At 36.0% G+C, this 22,578-nt stretch overlaps 1 protein-coding gene across 1 annotated transcript in view; it reads right to left on the bottom strand.

Annotated features, from left to right (window-relative positions):
- Positions 1-11,343, bottom strand: part of CALCR (calcitonin receptor) — a 1,065,293-nt gene extending 1,053,950 nt beyond the window's left edge. The window contains exons 1-2 of the mRNA XM_053714051.1: positions 11,007-11,343; positions 6,986-7,070 (exon numbers count right to left, since the gene is read on the bottom strand). The gene's annotated coding sequence lies outside the window, so the exon portion shown is untranslated. The remainder of the gene's footprint in view (positions 1-6,985; positions 7,071-11,006) is intronic.
- Positions 11,344-22,578: the final 11,235 nt, after the last annotated feature.

Here is a 22,578-nt window from a genome sequence, read left to right on the forward strand (position 1 = left end):
AAATCTAGAGGATCATTTCAGAGTGGAGAGTCTCCTATTTCCAATGAGGATCTTAATTCTGACAGGATTAGCTATGCATATTTGGCATAAACTTTATTTTGTTTTTTATTTTAAGCATTGTATAGCGAGATATTTCCATTATCTTGGAGATAGAAGGTCATATGGCAATTTGTTTGGAAGAGGATGCTAGCTTTTGCATTGTTTAATTTTTGCCAAAGATAACTGACAATACTTGTTCTTTTTGTAAACCTACTAAGTTCAATAGCTGCCATTTGTACACTCCCCATATGAAATTAGATGGTCTTTCGAATCCTTGCTCCAAAGAGAGGATTCTTGTCTTTCAGATAAGGCTTCTCAGGTTTCTGGAAGTTTAACAGGCATAAAAAAATTCTGTATATATGCATATTTATCAGGATGAAATGCACTGCAGAAAAGGTCTGTATACAAAATAAATATTTAAATATTCCTTTTGTTAGCAAAATTAGCATTGTATTGTAGTCCAAAGGCATGTCTCATATTTCCTCTGCTGAGGCCAGTGTGTAATGTAGCACACGTGGGATGCTTAGGTTTCAATCTGGAGTATGGAGATCGTGTAGCAACTGGAAAAGCCACAATTTATGGATAAATCACACGATAATGGGAAAACAACTATTGAAAATATATTGCCAAGTTGTTGGTTGTTTGTTTTTACCATGCATAATTAAACATTTTATCATGTATTAAATAATTACTTTATGTTAGCCATGCCCAAGTATAAAATTCAGGCATATGTAGAAATTAGGAGGAAGACATCTCACTCTATCGCCCCTCCTAAATACTTTAGACTTGTGTTTTTCAAAAGGTATTATTACACACTGGGGTATCGCAACACTGATTATTACCCTAAAGAATTAGTATTACACTATATAATTAGACTTCATTATTTTTATTTGATCTTCATTTCTCTATTTTTATATTTTGTAGTGCTGTATTATAAAACAATGCCTACATATATGTTTCTTTCATGTAATTGGCAGGAGTCCATGAGTAAGTGACGCATGGGATATACAATCCTACCAGGAGGGGAAAAGTTTCCCAAACCTCAAAATGCCTATAAATACACCCATCACCACACCCACAATTCAGTTTTACAAACTTTGCCTCCTATGGAGGTGGTGAAGTAAGTTTGTGCTAAGATTTCTACGTTTATATGCGCTTCTCAGCATTGTTGAAGCCCGATTCCTCTAAGAGTACAGCGAATGTCAGAGGGACGTGAAGGGAGTATCACTTATTGAATTTGATGATTTCCCTAACGGGGGTCTATTTCATAGGTTCTCTGTTATCAGTCGTAGAGATGAATCTCCTACCTCCCTTTCCAGATCGACGATATACTCTCAATCACTGATGACTGTTTCAGTACTGGTTTGGCTATCTGCTATATGTGGATGGGTGTCTTTTGGCAAGTATGTTTTTTATTACTTAAGACACCTCAGCTATGGTTTGGCACTTAATGCATATATATATATAAAGTTCTAATTATATGTATTGTACTTATATACATGTATTTCCTTCTGCAGACTGTCAGTTTCATATTTGGGGAATATAAACTTTTTTTTAAAAAAAAAATTCTTACTTGGGGTTTAGTCTTTCTTTTAATTGACTACTTCTTGCAAATTGCGGGCAGTATTAGGCCCGCGGGTGCGTCAAATGCTAAACTTTATTGCGTCATTCTTGGCGCAAGAATTTTTTGGCGAGGAAATACGTCTGATGCAAATTCGTATTTTCCAACGTCATAGTTGACGCCGAAGCCTTACACACGGTTGCGTCATTAGTGACGCAAGTGTGTCATTTACAGTTGTTATTGGCGCCAAAAAAGTTTTCAGTTACGTTGTGCGTCATACTTGGCATCAAACTTTTTCATTATTTCAATACCCCATTGATGTTTGCCTCTTGCCTTTTTCTCTATCAGAGGGCTATGCTATTTGCATTTTTCCCATTCCTGAAACTGTCATATAAGGAAATTGATAATTTTGCTTTAGATGTTGTTTTTTCTTTTACATTTTGCAAGATGTCTCAATCTGATCCTGCCACAGAAGTTTCTGCTGGAACATTGCTGCCTGACATTGGTTCTACCAAAGCTAAGTGCATTTGTTGTAAGATTGTGGAAATTATTTTGACGAATGTCATTTGTAATAGTTGTCATGATAAACTTTTACATGCAAATAGTGTGTCCATCAGTTATAGTACATTGCCAGTTGCAGTTCCTTCAACTTCTAATGTACATGATATACCTATGAATTTTAAAGAATTTGTTTCGGATTCTATCCAGAAGGCTTTGTCTGCATTTCCACCTTCTAATAAATGTAAAAGGTCTTTTAAAACTTCTCATTCAGTTGATGAAATTTCAAATGACCAACATCATAATAATTTATCCTCTTCTGAGGTAACCAGTCCTCTTGACGTTCAGTCTAATAAACGTTTAAATGCTGTTTTTAAACCTCCTGTCGTTTCTCCAGGGGTTTTTCCTATTCCTGAGGCTATTTCTGATATGATTTCTCAGGAATGGAATAAGCCAGGTACTTCTTTTATTCCTTCTTTAAGGTTTAAAAAAATTGTATCCTTTACCAGCAAATTCTATAGAGTTTTGGGAAAAAAAAATCCCCAAAGTTGATGGGGCTATTTCTACTCTTGCTAAACGTACCACTATTCCTATGGAAGATAGTACTTCCTTTAAGGATCCTTTAGATAGGAAGCTTGAATCTTATCTAAGGAAGGCCTATTTATATTCAGGTCATCTTCTCAGACCTGCAATTTCTTTGGCTGATGTTGCGGCTGCATCAACTTTTTGGTTGGAGAATTATAGCGCAACAAGAATTGGATTCTGACATATCTAGCATTATTCGCTTACTGTAATATGCTAATCATTTTATTTGTAATGTCATTTTTGATTTTATCAAAATTGATGTTAGATCCATGTCTTTAGCTATATTAGCTAGAAGAGCTTTGTGGCTTAAATCTTGGAATGCTGATATGACATCTAGATTACTATCTCTTTCCAAGGTAATAATTTATTTGGTTCTCAGTTGGATTCTATTATTTCAACTGTCACTGGGAGAAAGGGAATTTTTCTGCCTCAGGATAAAAAACCTAAGGTTAAATCTATGGCTTCTAACCGTTTTCGTTCCTTTCGTCAAAATAAGGAACAAAAACTTAATCCTTCCCCCAAGGAATCTGTTTCCAATTGGAAGGCTTCCTCAGATTGGAATAAATCCAAGCCATTTAAGAAACCAAAGCCAGCCCCTAAGTCCGCATGAAGGTGCGGCCCTCATTCCAGCTCAGCTAGCAGGGGGCAGATTAAGGTGTTTCAAGGATATTTGGATAAATTCTGTCCAAAATCAATAGATTCAGAGCATTGTCTCTCAAGGGTATCGAATAAGATTCAGAGTAAGACCTCCTGTGAGAAGATTTTGTCTCTCACGTATCCCAGCAAATCCAGTAAAAGCTCAGGCTTTCCTGAAGTGTGTTTCAGACCTGGAGTCTTCAGGGGTAATCATGCCAGTTCCTTTTCAGGAACAAGTTTTGGAATTTTATTCAAATCTATTCATTGTCCCAAAGAAGGAAAATGTATTCAGACCAGTCCTGGATCTGAAAATTTTGAATCGTTATGTAAGAGTACCAACTTTCAAGATGGTGACTATAAGGACTATTCTGCCTTTTGTTCAGCAAGGACATTATATGTCCACAATAGACTTGCAGGATGCATACCTTCATATTCCGATTCATCCAGAACATTATCAGTTTCTGAGATTCTCTTTTCTAGACAAGCATTACCAATTTGTTGCTCTTCCATTTGGCCTAGCAACAGCTCCAAGAATCTTTTCAAAGGTTCTAGGTGCCCTACTCTCTGTAATCAGAGAACAGGGTATTGCGGTGTTTCCTTATTTGGACGATATCTTGGTACTAGCTCAGTCTTTACATTCTGCAGAATCTCACATGAATCAACTAGTGTTGTTTCTTTGGAAACATGGTTGGAGGATCAATTTACCAAAAAGTTTCTTGATTCCTCAGACAAGGGTCACCTTTTTAGGCTTCCAGATAGAGACAGAGTTATGGACACTGAATCTAACAGACAAGAGATGTTTAAAATTGGTTTCAGCCTGCCGGCACCTTCAGTCTCAGTCATTCCCTTTAGTGGCTATGTGCATGGAAGTTTTAGGTCTCATGACTGCAGCATCCGACGCGATCCCCTTTGCTCATTTCCACATGAGACCTCTAAAGCTTTGTATGCTGAACCAATGGTGCAGGGATTATACAAAGATATCACAATTAATATCCTTAAATCCAATGTACGACACTCTCTGATGTGGTGGATAAATCACCATCATTTAGTTCAAGGAGCTTCTTTTGTTCGGCCAACCTGGACTGTGATCAAAACAGATGCGAGTCTTTCAGATTGGGGAGCTGTTTGGCGATCTGAAAGCACAAGAGGTTTGGAAATCTCAAGAGGCGAGATTACCAATAAATATTTTAGAACTCCGTGCAATTCTCAGAGCTCTTCAGTTTTGGCCTCTGTTGAAGAGAGAACCGTTCATTTGTTTTCAGACAGACAATATCACAACAGTGGCATATGTCAATCATCAGGGTGGGACTCACAGTCCCCAAGATATGAAAGAAGTATCTCGGAAACTTGCTTGGGCAGAATCCAGCTCCTGTCCAATCTCTGTGGTGCATATCCCAGGTGTAGACAATTGGGAGGCGGATTATCTCAGCCATCAGACTTTACATTCAGGGGAGTGGTCTCTCCATCCAGATGTGTTTTCTCAGATTGTTCAGATGTGGAGTCTTTCAGAGATAGATCTCATGGCCTCTCATCTAAACAAGAAACTTCCCAGATACCTGTCCAGGTCCAGGGATGTTCAGGCGGAAGCAATGGATGCGCTGACACTTCCTTGGTGTTATCATCCTGCTTACATTTTCCCGCCTCTAGTTCTCCTTCCAAGAGTGATCTCCAAAATCATCATGGAACAATCATTTGTGTTGCTGGTGGCTCCAGCATGACCACACAGGTTTTGGTATGCGGATCTGGTTCGGATGTCCAGTTGCCAGCCTTGGCCACTTCCATTAAGGCCAGACCTACTGTCTCAAGGTCCGTTTTTTTCCATCAGGATCTCAAATCATTAAATTTGAAGGTATGGAAATTGAACGCTTAGTACCAAGTCAGAGTGATTAATACTATGTTACAAGCTCGTAAATCTGTCTCTAGAAAGATTTATTATAGAGAGTTTGGAAGACTTACATTTCATGGTGTTCTTCTCATAAATTCTCTTGGCATTCTTTTAGAATTCCTAGAATTTTACAGTTTCTTCAGGATGGTTTAGATAAGGGTTTGTCTGCAAGTTCCTTGAAGGGACAAATCTCTGCTCTTTCTGTTTTATTTCACAGAAAGATTGCTATACTTCCTGATATTCACTGTTTTGTACAGGCGTTAGTTCGTATTAAGCCTGTCATTAAATCAATTTCTCCTCCTTGGAGTCTTAATTTGGTTCTGAAGGCTTTACAGGCTCCTCCATTTGAGCTTATGCATTCTTTGGACATTAAACTACTTTCTTGGAAAGTGTTGTTCCTTTTGGCTATCTCTTCTGCTAGAAGAGTTTCTGAGCCATCTGCTCTTTCTTGTTGTGAGTCTCCTTTTCTGATTTTTCATCAGGATAAGACAGTTTTGCTGACTTTTTTTTCAATTTTTGCCTAAGGTTGTGAATTCTAACAACATTAATAGAGAAATTTTTGTCCCTTCCTTGTGTCCTAATCCTAAGAATTCTTTGGAAAGATCCTTACATTCTTTGGATGTGGGAAGAGCTTTGAAATATTATGTGGAAGCTACTAAAGTTTCAGGAAGACTTTCAGTCTATTTGTTTGTTTTATTTTCTGGTCCAAGGAAAGGTCAGAAGGCTTCTGCTATTTCCTTGGCTACTTGGTTGAAACTTTTGATTCATCAAGCTTATTTGGAGTTGGGTCAGGCCCCACCTCAGAGAATTAAAGCTCATTCTACTAGATCAGTCTCCACTTTGTGGGACTTTAAGAATGAAGCTTCAGTTGATCAGATTTGCAAAGCGGCAACTTGGTCCTCTTTGCATACATTTACTAAATTCTACCGTTTTGATGTATTTATTTCTTCAGAAGCAGTTTTTGGTAGAAAAGTTCTTCAGGCAGCTGTTTCAGTTTGATTCTTCTGCTTTTGATTTAAAATTTTTCTTTCATTTATGAGAATAAACTTATTTTTTTGGGTTGTGGATTAATTTTTTTCAGCGGAAAATAGCTGTTTTTATTGTTATCCCTCCCTCTCTAGTGACTCTTGGGTGGAGTTCCACATCTTGGGAATTGCTATCCCATACGTCACTAGCTCATGGACTCTTGCCAATTACATGAAAGAAAACATAATTTATGTAACTTACTTGATAAATTCATTTCTTTAATATTGGCAAGAGTCCATGCAGACCACCCTTTTTATGGTGGTTATGATTTTTTGTATAAAGCACAATTATTTCCAAATTTCTTTTGTTGATGCTTTATACTCCTTTCTTTATCACCCCACTGCTTGGCTATTCGTTAAACTGAATTGTGGGTGTGGTGAGGGGTGTATTAATAGGCATTTTGAGCTTTGGGAAACTTTGCCCCTCCTGGTAGGATTGTATATCCCATACGTCACTAGCTCATGGACTCTTGCCAATATGAAAGAAATTAATTTATCAGGTAAGTTCTTACATAAATTATGTTTTTGTGGTGTCACTGTATATTCATTTTTATCTTACTATATCACATAAAAATAGTCAAAGGCTTGTCACATTTCTAAAACAAGTCAAAAGTTTCACAAAAAAGTTAGGAACAATAGATCTAGATTTAAAAAAAAAAAAAAAAGTATTCCTAAATATGTTCTTCACTATTAAGAAAATAATTTTCTAGGAGTTAAATATTTCTAAAAATATTATTTTGAAAATATGTTAATTACCTAAATTTGTCACAACATTTTCGAAGAAGATGAATTGGAAGCGGCTTTTTGAAGTTGCATATTATCCAATTTGATTTCATTAAATCTGAAATTAAATTGTAAAAATAATAACTCTACAATATGCAAACATTTTAGTTGCAATGCATTAAAAAAAAAAATTAAAATTTTCTCAGTTTTCAAAATACATTTTAACATGATTAACAAGCACTGTACAGAGAGCATGCACGTATTTTTCTCTGCTTTCAGAAAATTCTTGGAAATGTATCTTATTAGGTCCAGGAGACCATGGAAGATAAATGGTTTTCTTTCCTCTTGTGAGTCAAAAACTAATCCATCCGTGTTTAAACCATCTATGCTTCCACGGGCAACTCTGCCCTCTGCATGACCTTGACTGATCACAAGTTCATGCAATAGGATCTTACATTCAAACAGTACCTTAAGTTAACAGTAAATAGAATATAAAAGGAGCACCTAAATGCCGTTTTCCAACAGGGTCTATGTGAGAAATGTATAGTAATTTTAGGCATCATGTTTTTTAGACTATTCCCTGACATATTATGTTTATTTCCATCTAGTCTGAGCTCAAACCCAGGATGGTTGCGATCTACTAGATTATAACAAATATTAGTTAAAAAAAAACCCCACAAAACAAATATCTGTCTAATATTGTATACAGTGACGTGTGTGTGTGTATATATATATATATATATATATATATATATATATATAAATAAATAAATAAATAAATAAATAAATAAATATACACACACATACATATATACGCTATGCATACTATGAAATTACCATTGGTAACAGACAAAAGGGTAATTTATTTGTTAAAAAATACTCTTGATGTGTTAATACAAAATCAAAAATATAATACAGACCAACAAAACTCTTCAGGATATATTACTGAGGCATTGTGAGCAGTATACACAAGTTTTTTTTATTACACCTTAAAGTACTTGTTTTGTTTAGTTCGATAAGAACTGTTTATACCTAAAGCAATACTAAAAACCGATAAAACTATTACTAAACTAGGGACACAAATAAGCAACAATAAAATACACAAATCTGCTGGTACATTTTATTTTATTTTAACAATTTTTTTAACATATCTATGTGTTTAACTCACTCAAATAGTTGTCAGCTATGGACCTGCATCGCACTACTGGTCCAGATTAAAACATGGTTACACAGCCAATTAATGGGGTCAAGTTTGCGTAGCTGTCCATCACTGGCTGTGTTAAACTCAGGATCAGCAATGTATTGCTGAAGCTAGATCTAAACTATATGTATAAAATCATTACAGGAGGATTACTTTTGTTAAAAACAGAAGCACAATTCTAAAATGTCCTAGCACATTACATTTTATTATAGCTTCTTATTCTTTAAATATGTTAAACTTCATGTAACAAACATTTACTACATTTTTATTTTGGCACAACCATTTTTATGACAGAAATATTGAACTTATTATGGGCTAGATTACAAGTGGAGCGCTGATTTAAACGTGCAAATTTGCCCGTTTACAGGTGCACGTTAAATAACCAGCCATTACAAGTGGCTGGTTAATACTACTGTGAGCTTGCGCAAGCAATTTGCGCCCCTGAAAGGTTAATTTTAAAAGTATTGTTTATGTTTCATAATATAAAAAAAAAATGCACAAATATTTTAATATAACAGCACAAAGCAGTTTTATGGGATTAAAGTAGGCAGAAGTGGGGTTTTAGAAAAAAATTGGTACTGAAAAAGTGCCTTTACATTGCGGTCTATGGGGACTGTGTTATTACTCAAAATATACATATGCTTATATACATGTTAATATGTGTATATACACATATGAACACAAATATATTTGTGTATATATATATATATATATATAAACAACTTTGCTTCCCATCGTTGTACGACTTACCCCCTTCGCTGCACTAGGTTCTCTGCAGTGACTACCAGCATGAGAACGAGGCTCCCATTGGAGCCTATGAAAGTGTGATCTTCCCTGCAATGCGAACGCCAGATTGCGTTCGCATTGCGCTCAACTTCTATCACCTGCACACAATTGTGTGCACTGGTATAAAGAGTGGAGCGCAAATATCGTACTTGTGAAAGCTCAATTTTGCGTTGCACTTCTAATCTGGCCCTATATTGTTACACAGTAAATGCATAAAAAATTTTTTACTGTACAAGCCAAAAAAAAGGTAGTTGAAACAAAACGTAATAAAAATACTTTCCTATATTGACACATATGGAAATCCACAAAAAAACACACAATATTTTGGGGCATGTGATCATGATTGCCCTGAAATGTTGTGGTTTTTTTGTGGATTCCTATATTTGCCAATAAAGTGATGTAGTTTGTTGCCAACTACCTTTTTTTTCCCCCTTTACCAGTATCTTTTGGGACAGGGCAGTGGTCCCAGGTATTGGGCATTTTTTTAAAATGAGTGCTGGTCTAAATCTCACTGTATGCATGACAAATGTAATTAGAAAATTTGAAGGAATAGCTTCCTTAATTAGATAACATGCTTCTTTCATCATTAATTAAGCAAAACATTCAAGAATAAGCAATAATTTTACATTTTTTGCTCTATGACAAAAAATACTTTTTTTTAAAATCATGTTAGTTATATTCTACATAAAATTGTGATAAAATAATAGAGTAAAAAAAAAAAACAGACAGCATAATTAATTTCTTGGCTTACTGCAGATAGAACAAGTAATTTTTTGGCATCCGATACCATAGTTCTATAACATGCAAGTAATGTTCAATATTTGCTTTATATATTAACCACCTCTCAATGAACAGTAATTGCAACACCTAGCCAAATTTGAAAAATAAGACCAATTTACCATAGGAATACGAGCCAACAATGATAAAGTTGTGATTTTTTTGTTTTTCTCTGTAAAATGACTTGGACTTTTTTCATATAAATGCAGTTGCAACAGCACATTAGATTATCTTCATAAAAACTTATTTAACAGTCATCAAACTCATTGGTGAAATAAAAAGAAAAAATTAACTATATTAACAGAAATAAGCATACAGTTTTATGGTAAACAAAACCAACAAATAATAAAAATATATAGAGATGCCACACTTAGTTGCAAGCTTTCATGACACATTGATCGACATATAAACAACATTTCATATGATGCACTTAGATTACAGCATATTATACTGGTTTAGAAATAAGTTCCATACATGGTTAAATTTGTGCCATATTCAATGATCAATGGAATGGGACTTTACTGACCTGTATATTAAATCAAGCCATGATTTTACTTACTATGAATCAGAGTTTTTTTCTTTTAAATTCAGAAACAATTACATTTCAAGGAGATACAGAGTAGTGATGCTGAGTATAGCATTCCTTTAGTAACTGTCAGCTTAAAAGAGAGCATCCAAATCTGCCCCATCTACCTTAGTAGAGCAATCTGGAATGAAGATTTCTGGAAAGCAGAAATACATCTGTGCTGCACATTTACAGCTTTTTACCAACATACCAAATATAAGCTGCTATTCATTTGACAGCTAGTAATAAATAAAGCACATCATTTAAATATTGTAGCCTACAAGTTCAGACACCAAGCTAAATAAAATTTGATTAAGAAAAAAAATGCAAACTGTATGGTCATCTGTTAATTAAACTTAATGAAATAATTGACACATAATATTGTATCCACAGCATTAACATGAAATAATACTGACAGATCAATGGCATGGATGTTAGAGAGGACTTTTGTGTGAATGACTGAATATCTCTGCATTGATTCTGATCACTCACACAACTACTTATGCTATTAAAATCAGCAAATGACAAGCTGGAGTTAGGATCAGCAATCACTCGACTTATCTTGTTTCTATGGACATATGTTTGAATGATGTTGATTGTATCTTGATTTAACTCTCTGGATGCCAGATATGCATTAAATTACTGTGCTCTCTGGAATCCATGGGGTTAACTATAAACAGACCAAAAAAGAAATCTAAATTCAAAAGGAAGCAGAAGTGACTTACAGATTTATCACTTATACTGGCAACTCCAGCAGCCTCCTTATGGCATCTCTTGTGTGATCCACTCTGTTGCACAGCCTAATTCCAATTTCCTGATCCTTCAGAGCAACATAAACCACTGCTTATCCCTCACGCGCAGGTGATGTCCTGCAGGGGGATGAGAGCAAATCCAGTTGAAGTAATTTAACACCAAATAAATAGTTGACTAATTGCTGACAGGGGTTACATAGTCCATGCAAAGCCTACCACTATGAAGTGTGTGCTCCCAGTGCTGCCTGCACAGTAAAGTGACTTTATGCAAGGACTATGAGGTTTAGACTGGAAGAACGCAGCTCACAGCTTGAAGGCTACACGTCTCATTGTCAATGAAGCAGCCCGGTGTAATAAAGATTCCCTACTTCCCAGATGCACCTCCCCTTCTCTCCTGTTCCAATCCCTGGCAGCAGCTGCACCGGGTGGGATGTACCTCTGTGAGTACTGCTGCTGCTTTAGGTTTGCTGAGCAGTTACATCAATGACAGTAAGAACAGGGAGCCCACACTGATGCTGCCAGGTTTCAGCTGATAACACCGGTCGTCACACTGAAAATTTATGACACACTGCAGACCTGTCCAGCGTTATTGTTTGATAAATTGGATTGGTGTCTTCTTTAGTGATAGTTATTTTAGGTATTTAGTATTCTAAAATTATTATTTTTTTGCAGTGCAGCATTATTTTCCTGTGGAAAAAAATAGTATTGGACTTTAAATAACGTCTACAAACAATACTGCAATGTATGGGTTTCTAGGAACACAAAATAGAAAACCTATTTTTGTGGTGTAAAATCCCTGTGTTCCCTGTCAGCTCTTAGACATGAGCCCTTCTCAGCTACATGGCTACATTGTGTGAAACCCTCAGCCAACATATTTGTTATACATTTCAGCATATGTTTGCACATTTGCAACTGTGTACTGTACTCAGACACTTAAAGTAACCCAATACCAACTCTACAGGCACAAACTGCTGAGAGAATAATATTCACTGCACTCTCACATATTCTTAAAGGGCCATGCACTCACAACCCACACAGCCTTTAAATAGAACTCACACCACACACAAAGTACCTGTTTCCATTGAGACTGTAAAAATGGAGCAATAAGCTACTGAAGCAGCCCACATCTAAATGTAGTTTACTGCTCAATTTTAGTACCAGGTTTCCATTGAAAAATATTGTGCAATGTGGACAGTCACTCTTTTCATGCAGGTATAAGTTATAGGCAGAGGCATAACTAGAAACTATAGGGTCCAGATGCAAGAATCCAAGCAGGGCCCCACCCCCAAAAAATGTAAGTTTAATACTTTTTTTTTTTCAACATTTAACACAGAAAAAAATAATTGTCTTTGCTGTATACACACACATATATAGCCGAATGGGCTGTATACACACACATATATACACACACACACACACACATAAATACACACACACACATTATATAAATATATATATACACACACATATATAGCCGAATGGGCTGTATACACACACATATATACACACACACACACATAAATACACACACACACACATTATATAAATATATATATATACACACACACACATTATATAAATATATATATATATACACACACATATATAGCCGAATGGGCTATATACACACACACACACATATACACACAGACATACACACACACACACATATATATATATATATATATATATATATATATATATATATATATATATATATACACACACACACATATATATAAATATATATATATATATATATATACACACACAGACATACACACACATATATAAATATATATATATATATATATATATATACACACACAGACATACACACACGTATATATATATATATATATATATACAGTATATATATATATATATATATATATATATATATATATATATATATATATATACTCCACAACAGTTGCAGCGTCGCGCTCTATCACCTCCTCCTTACACGCTGCACGCTCTCTCACGGCACTTCTCGGAGCTCCAATGGGGGGGGGAGGAATGACGTCACCGAGTCTGCTGGATATGCTGCCGAGTAGTTACTGCTTGTCCCACAGTACAGGTATGTAAAAAGATACAAAAGTAACTCAGGCACCTCCAGTAGAATGAGATAAAACGAAAGCTTTATTTAAATCCAAGTGGTAAAAACAGACTAAAGCTTAGTCTAAACTGACACAGCCTTAACTTTTAACATACAGTGAATAAGGACTGCTGGGTTCCTGCTGCAGACATGTTTCGTGCTAGGATAGCACTTGTTCACTGCTTACAGGATACCCAGACTCCTCTATGTTTCATCCTTATTGTTCATTACATCCTTATTGTTTTTTACAATTCTATGTGAACTTGGATACCAAATTATGATACACTATCTCTAGTTTCTACTATTAAATTTTAACTTTTAAATTGTCAAATTTTGTTAAGATTTAGTAAGCACAGTATTATCATAGAGAATTATTTTTATATATAGCAATTTTGTTTAATATAAAGTGTTATTCAACATATTGATTCCAAAATATATTGCTAATTCTCTCAGTAATGGTACCATATATGATTTAAAGCCCTATTTATATAATTGTTCACCTCTTTAATGTGCACTTGTCTATATAAAATATATGTAACTTATAGACATACCTACTTTGTTTAGAGACACCTAAATTAGTAAATTGGGGATTCATTAAGAGGAATTTTGAAAATTAAGATTAAAATTAAAGATAATTTAGGAAGATTTAGGAAGAATTAAAGGGCTATATATTTAGTTAGACACATAGATCAATGTCTCTTCTAAAATTCAACCCATTGGGGATAGAGGTACTGGCTGTAAAAATCCAGAAGACCTCTCTTAGGTCCAGTTTCTCCTCCCTACTACCCCCTCTCCTCCATTGTGGAACATGGTCTATTGCTTGAACCGATAGTAATTTTATATCTGAATTATGGTTATCTCTAAAATGCCGTGCAATTGGGGTGTCAGATTCGGGATCTTCAATAGATCTTAGATGTGCCAGAAATCTATCCTTTAAGGATCTTTTAGTTTTTCCAATATATTGTTTTTGGCACCCCCTACAGGTCAACATGTAAACTACATGAGTTGTAGTACAATTGAGATAAAAATTTATCTTATGTATTTTATTTGTGGTAGTTGAAATAAATGTGTCACCCTAGGTGAAATAGTCACAGGTCTTACATATTTTCTTTCTGCATTTAAAAAAGCCTTTTCGTTGTTGTAACCAACATGTATTGCCTGATTTCCTTGTACAATCAGATGGTGACACATAATTTCCAATCGTTTTCCCCTTTCTTGAGACACAATCACATCCCTCTCTTACAATGTCTTTTAGTCCTGGATCCGTTTGTAGTATTGAAATATTGCGTCTAATGATTTTACATATTTCAGGATATTCCATACTATATGTTGTAATAAATTTTGGCTTACATTTTTTATTATCAGTGTTGCTATGTTTAGCTTTATACACTAATAACATATCTCTGGATATTAGATCAACCTCATTACGGGCTTTTTTCAATATACTACTATCATAGCCCCTGGCCTTTAGCCTTTCGGTTATGATGTCTGCCTGTTTGTTATAGTCTTCAAGACTAGAGCAATTACGCTTGGCTCGAATGTACTGCCCTTTTGGTATACCATGTATTGTATGTCGTGGATGACAAGAGTTGAATTCTAAGGTAGTATTACCTGATGTTTGTTTCCTGAATAATCTAGTTTCTAAAGAGCCTGACCTCACAAAGATGTCTATATCTAAAAAACTTATTTGTGTTGTATTTTGTTCCCCTACAAATTTTATGTCACATTGATTCACATTTAGATAATCACAGAAATTCTCAACTCCTTTTTCATCGCTGTCAATGATAAAAATCAGGTCATCTATATACCTGGCATATAGTATGACATTTTGTTTGAGGGGGTTACCATCTCCAAAGACGTGGAACCGCTCCCACCATCCCATAAAGAGATTGGCGTAACAGGGGGCAAACTTTGCCCCCATAGCGGTTCCACGCCTCTGGAGATAGAAGCTCCCCTCAAACATAAAAAAATTGTGTGTCAGCAAATATTCAATTGAATATATGATAAATTGTTTAGTGTTGTCATCATAATTGCTTTGGCTTGTTAACATATACTCTATCGCTTTAAGCCCTTGTTCATGAGTTATAGAGGTATATAGAGAGGTTACATCTGCCACTAGGAACCTATAACTTTCTTTCCATTCTATATGTCTCAATTTCAACAATAAGTCTGTGGTATCCCTAATGTAGCTAGGTAATTTGTTAACTAGGGGTTGCAGATAGGTGTCCATGAGGTCTGACAGGGGCTCATTAAGTGAATTAATACCTGCGATAATGGGGCGCCCAGGGGGGTTGCTCATGTTTTTATGGATTTTGGGGAAGTAATGGTATATTGGAATAGTGGTATTCTCAGGTAATAATGCTTCCACCATTGTTGCTGTTATTACATTATTATTTCTTGCCCTATTAACAATTTTACTCAAGATTTCCTTGTACTTAATAGTTGGATTTTCCTTTAGCCTACTATATACCTCAACATCTTGTAGCTGTCGTTTAGCCTCAGCTATATAATCTGATCTATTTAATATTACGACATTTCCTCCCTTGTCTGAGGGACGTACTATGATTTTATCATTACTAGAGATATTGTGTAGTGCCTCCTTTTCTTTGATCGTCATATTATGTTTAGTTTTTTTAGAGTTTTCACTAAGTTCCCTAAGCTGTCCTTCTACTACTTTTTGAAAGGTCTCTACAGGATGTGTTCTGGAATTTACAGGGTAAAAATTGCTCTTTTTTCTAAATTTAGAAAAATCTAGATCTCTTTTTGTAATGTATTGTTGTTCTATACCTATTTCTGATAACTCCTGTAAGTCCACTATTGAACACTCTTCAGAGAAGGTTAAGCCTTCCTCAGTAGATGTAATTGCTACTCCTGTCTCCCTTTGTGCCTCCACAGCATTTGCGAAATGTTTCCGCAGCATCAGTTTTCTAACAAAACGATTTACATCCAACACTGTGTTGAATAAATTAAAATGCTGTGTAGGCACAAAGCCGAGACCTTTTGACAAAACTCTCATTTCTTCATTTGTAAGTGACACATCAGATAGGTTTATCACATCATTATTGTTCATGCATATTTCTTTCTGTGAACTTCTGATCTCGTTGGATAGACCCTCTGTTGTTCTCTCTTCTTCTTGTTTTGTTTCTTGGGTGCCAATTTTTCCTTTTCTTCTTCTTCCTTTCCCCCTCTTTCCTCTGTGTATTTTTTTCTTCCTGGATTCAGTGTCCCTGACTGTCCATTTTTTGACTGTGTTTCTTTTGGTTCTTCAAAGGTGGCCTGTAATACTGTTGGTTCTTCTTCCTCTGTATTTGTTTCCCCTTCAGATGACTCCACTTCATATTCCGTATCAGAGAACGTGACATGCTTGGTCTTTTTATTACGGTTTCTAAACCATCTTCTTCCACTTTTGGGTTCTCTTCCAAAGTTGTCCACGTTGTCCCATCTGTATACATTTTGATGTTCATAATCTTGCTTATCCCGATTCATCTTTCTGGATTTAAATTCCCATAGTTCTTGGCGGAATGTTCTCATACTCTTTTCAAATTTCTTATCATAGAGTTTAAACTCAGGATCTTGTTGCATATCTTTTAGTTTTTCTTGTACAGATTTCATTTCTTCTAGTAAATCCTTCCTTTGAGTCTGTTTGAACTCTATAAGAAGCTCAATGAGCGCAAAGGAGCAAGTATCCAAGATATTGTTCCATTTACTTATGAATTCTGTGTTTAGTACTCTAAATGATGGAAATTTGCGTACACGTAGTCCTCTTGGTATTCTTTTATTATGTTTGTAAATTAGAAAGGACTTTATGTCTAATTCCAGCTTTATGTCCCTCTTTCTCAGAAAATCTATTTAAAAAAAGAGGCTATCTAGTGTATGCACAATTTCCTCCTCTGTCTCATATGTTTGTGAATCATCTCCAAACTCTGTGAGTACATATGATTCCTCCTCCATGATTTAGGAATTACCCAGTGATTATTGTTTTCTTGATGATATATTGTATACAGATTAATGTGTGAAGGACTTATATTGTATTGCAGTCAGATTTCCTCTTTTAACATCAGGGAAACTCAAATTAATGTGTGAAGGACTAATATTGTATTGCAGTCAAATTTCCTCTTTTAACATCACACAATTTGATTCAGTTTTTATATATGAGTGTTCAGAAAAAACTCTTAAATACCAGTTTACAACTTTGAAATTCCTCAGTCCACAGTGCAAAAAACTTTCATAATAGTGTCACAAACTGAGGTGAAAATAAATAGGGAAGCCAATGTTCACAAATGAACCACCGTATTGTTAATTGGCTGTGTCAGTAAAATGTAACCACTCTTATCGTTCATATACGCTTGTAATTCGACAACTTCCTGTTAATACATTTAATGTTGTACATGTGTGCTTCCCTTATTATCTGACATCATATAAGATCAATCCGTTATTATTTACAGTTATATAAGCTGTATCGCTACAGTTAGCTTACCCCCGCTCCTCTTCAGCCGTTTCTTCTTGTGGCGTGCACTTTCCGTGTGTGGCGTCTGGTAGGCTGCGTGAGCTGCTGGACAATCTCCGTTCACACTCCACAACAGTTGCAGCGTCGCGCTCTATCACCTCCTCCTTACACGCTGCACGCTCTCTCACGGCACTTCTCGGAGCTCCAATGGGGGGGGAGGAATGACGTCACCGAGTAGTCGCTGCCGAGTAGTTACTGCTTGTCCCACAGTGTATATATACACACACACATATATAAATATAAATATATATATATATATACACACACACAGACATACACACACACACACATATAAATATAAATATATATATATATATATATATATATACACCCATTATATATATATATATATATACACACACACACATTATATAAATATATATATATACACACACAGACATACACACACACATATATATATATATATATATATATATACACACACACACATTATATAAATATATATATATATATATATATACACACACACACATTATATAAATATATATATATATATATATATATATATATACACACACACACACACACATTATATAAATATATATATATACACACACAGACATACACACACATATATAAATATATATATATACACACACACACATTATATAAATATATATATACACACACACACACATCATATAAATATATAAATACACACACACACACATAATATAAATACAGGGAGTGCAGAATTATTAGGCAAGTTGTATTTTTGAGGATTAATTTTATTATTGAACAACAACCATGTTCTCAATGAACCCAAAAAACTCATTAATATCAAAGCTGAATATTTTTGGAAGTAGTTTTTAGTTTGTTTTTAGTTTTAGCTATTTTAGGGGGATATCTGTGTGTGCAGGTGACTATTACTGTGCATTATTATTAGGCAACTTAACAAAAAACAAATATATACCCATTTCAATTATTTATTTTTACCAGTGAAACCAATATAACATCTCAACATTCACAAATATACATTTCTGACATTCAAAAACAAAACAAAAACAAATCAGTGACCAATATAGCCACCTTTCTTTGCAAGGACACTCAAAAGCCTGCCATCCATGGATTCTGTCAGTGTTTTGATCTGTTCACCATCAACATTGCGTGCAGCAGCAACCACACCTCCCAGACACTGTTCAGAGAGGTGTACTGTTTTCCCTCCTTGTAAATCTCACATTTGATGATGGACCACAGGTTCTCAATGGGGTTCAGATCAGGTGAACAAGGAGGCCATGTCATTAGATTTTCTTCTTTTATACCCTTTCTTGCCAGCCACGCTGTGGAGTATTTGGACGCGTGTGATGGAGCATTGTCCTGCATGAAAATCATGTTTTTCTTGAAGGATGCAGACTTCTTCCTGTACCACTGCTTGAAGAAGGTGTCTTCCAGAAACTGGCAGTAGGACTGGGAGTTGAGCTTGACTCCATCCTCAACCCGAAAAGGCCCCACAAGCTCATCTTTGATGATACTAGCCCAAACCAGTACTCCACCTCCACCTTGCTGGCGTCTGAGTCGGACTGGAGCTCTCTGCCCTTTACCAATCCAGCCACGGGCCCATCCATCTGGCCCATCAAGACTCAACTCTTGAGATATTTCTTGGCCCAGTCTTGACGTTTCAGCTTGTGTGTCTTGTTCAGTGGTGGTCGTCTTTCAGCCTTTCTTACCTTGGCCATGTCTCTGAGTATTGCACACCTTGTGCTTTTGGGCACTCCAGTGATGTTGCAGCTCTGAAATATGGCCAAACTGGTGGCAAGTGGCATCTTGGCAGCTGCACGCTTGACTTTTCTCAGTTCATGGGCAGTTATTTTGCGCCTTGGTTTTTCCACACGCTTCTTGCGACCCTGTTGACTATTTTGAATGAAACGCTTGATTGTTCGATGATCACGCTTCAGAAGCTTTGCAATTTTAAGAGTGCTGCATCCCCCTGCAAGATATCTCACTATTTTTGACTTTTCTGAGCCTGTCAAGTCCTTCTTTTGACCCATTTTGCCAAAGGAAAGGAAGTTGCCTAATAATTATGCACACCTGATATAGGGTGTTGATGTCATTAGACCACACCCCTTCTCATTACAGAGATGCACATCACCTAATATGCTTAATTGGTAGTAGGCTTTCAAGCCTATACAGCTTGGAGTAAGACAACATGCATAAAGAGGATGATGTGGTCAAAATACTCATTTGCCTAATAATTCTGCACTCCCTGTATATATATATATATATATATATATATATATATATATACACACACACATATATATATATATATATATATATATATATATACACACACACACATTATATAAATATATATATACACACACAGACATACACACACATATATAAATATATATATATATATACAGACACATATATACACACACATATATATATACACACACACTCACACATATATATATACACACACACTCACACATATATATAGACACACACACACATATTAGAGGAATAAACTGTTGTATTTGTAGAAAGTATGAGGACTACAGTTAATATATTGCAAAACACTGTCTGCAGCAACAAGGATGCTGGGTAAAATCAGAAGACTGTCATGCAGACACTGCACCTCCTGTCCTACTAAAGGTAGCAATGGTGCTAGGCAAAGTCACCAGTTTGATATGCAGAGGTTCTATAGTGTCCCTTGTACTATTAAAGGGACACTGAACCCAATTTTTTTTTTCTTTTGTGATTCAGATAGAGCATGCAATTTTAAGCAACTTTCTAATTTACTCCTATTATCAATTTTTCTTTGTTCTCTTTCTATCTTTATTTGAAAACGAAGGCATCTAAGTTTTTTGGTTCAGAAAACTGGACAGCACTTTTTTATTGGTGGATGAATTTAACCACCAATCAGCAAGGACAACCCAGGTTGTTCACCAAAAATGGGCCGGCATCTAAACTTACATTCTTGCATTTCAAATAAACATACCAAGAGAATGAAGAAAATGTGATAATAGGAGTAAATTAGAAAGTTGCTTAAAATGTCATGCTCTATCTGAATCACGAAAGAAAAACATCTCTTTGTAAAAAGGGAAGATATTTTATCTCAACATTTCTTTAGCTCACAAGAGTAAGTGCTTTGTTAACAGTTATACTGCAGCTGCTGTCCAGCTGCAAGTTGAAAAAATAAACAAACAATAAAAAATCAAAATAAAAAAAAATGAGGTCATACATTGCTTTGCTGTGAGATTTTATGGTAAACTTCTTTAAACTGAATAGGAAAATAATTCCTTATTGTTTTAAAAGAGAGATAATCCCTTTATTACCCATTCCCCAGTTTTGCATAACCAACACAGTTATATTAATATACTTTTAACCTCTGTGGTTAACTTGTATCTAAGCCTCTGCAAACTGCCCCTTTATTTCAGCTCTTTTGACAGACCTGCAGTTTAGCCAATCAGTGCCTGCTCCCAGATAACTTCACGTGCACAAGCACAGTGTTATCTATATGAAATACGTGAACTAACACCCTCTAGTGGTGAAAAACTGTTAAAATGCATTTAGATTCGAGGCGGCCTTCAAGGTCTAAGAAATTAGCATATGAACCTCCTAGGTTAAGCTTTCAACTAAGAATACCAAGAGAACAAAGCAAAATTGGTGATAAAAGTAAATTGGAAAATTGTTTAAAATTACATGCTCTGGGGGCGGAGCTAGAGCTCAACTATGGCAGACGTGTTTTTCTAGAGCTCCTGAGCCCAGCACTTAAAACCGTGAAAAACTATTAGTGGAGAGGACTAAAGAACCCCAAAATTATAGGGGACAAGAGATAAGAATCACAAACTACTAGATTGCCTGCCTTCTGGCCTACTGACTCAGGACCGCACGCACTGCCGCTTGAACATTTACCATCAGCGGGGTCTCTCCCCTACTCTGGAGGGTCGGGGCTCCACTCCGGAGTACATCTACATTAGAGGCTGACTCATAAGAGGGGACCGGAGCTGATTGCACTGGATCGGTGGAGACGCAGCGGACATTTTCTATGGCGGCAGCATTTCACGGGTGAGCACACTAAAGTATATATATATCCCCCACACACGATCATATTATCACTCACCTGGCGACCGGAGGGACCTTGAATCACGTCATTGTCACTGCCCGCCATTACGCGCCACATATACAAAGTGCGCACAAATAGCAACTTACCGCCCTACTTTAATTCTAAACCCAAACCTCACCAAAAGCTAAAGGCACAAGAAGGGTTGTGGCACAAGAGACTAGGCAGAATATAGAGTGAATAACTGGCCCCACTGTGCGTGTGGAGAAACGGCTAGATGTGTACTCACCACTACAACATGCCACGAGGTGCTAACAGGGCCTAACGGTCGGCACGAGACACACTGCTGGCAGAGACCTCTATAGTGTACTGTGGAGAATATCACACTAACTAACGACTCCGGCCTCTCATTTAGACCTACTGAGTTTTTGCAGGCTATCTTCTTTCACTTGTACTCTTTATACCAAGGAGTATTCTGAACGTTGAACCTTTATAAAGTTACCTTACTGCACTATATAAATAAATAACCTCATATAAAGACTCTCATACAGTTTGTCCTACAACAACAGGAACCTTACAAGCTGAAATATCCAATTTCTCCCAACTCAAACATTTGCAACGCTGCTTGTTTACTTGGGGGACCCCCCCACTTCAATAATACTAACTTACAACTGAGTTGAATACTGCACATACAGTTCTGTTTGAGTTGCATTTCTTATTGCTGTGTTCTAACTGTGACATCTTTTTCCCAGAGCGGCCTATATCAGCCTCCATTTCCAACTTTCCAACTTACACTCTCTATATTGACGACTGTATATCTATCTCAGGAAAAACAAGAGAAGACACTGTTATTTATTGCCACCCTTTCACCCTTCCCTACTACCGCTGGTGACAGCGGTTTATATCC

Source organism: Bombina bombina, chromosome 5 (genome assembly GCF_027579735.1).
Source record: "Bombina bombina isolate aBomBom1 chromosome 5, aBomBom1.pri, whole genome shotgun sequence".
Taxonomy (NCBI): Eukaryota; Metazoa; Chordata; class Amphibia; order Anura; family Bombinatoridae; genus Bombina; species Bombina bombina.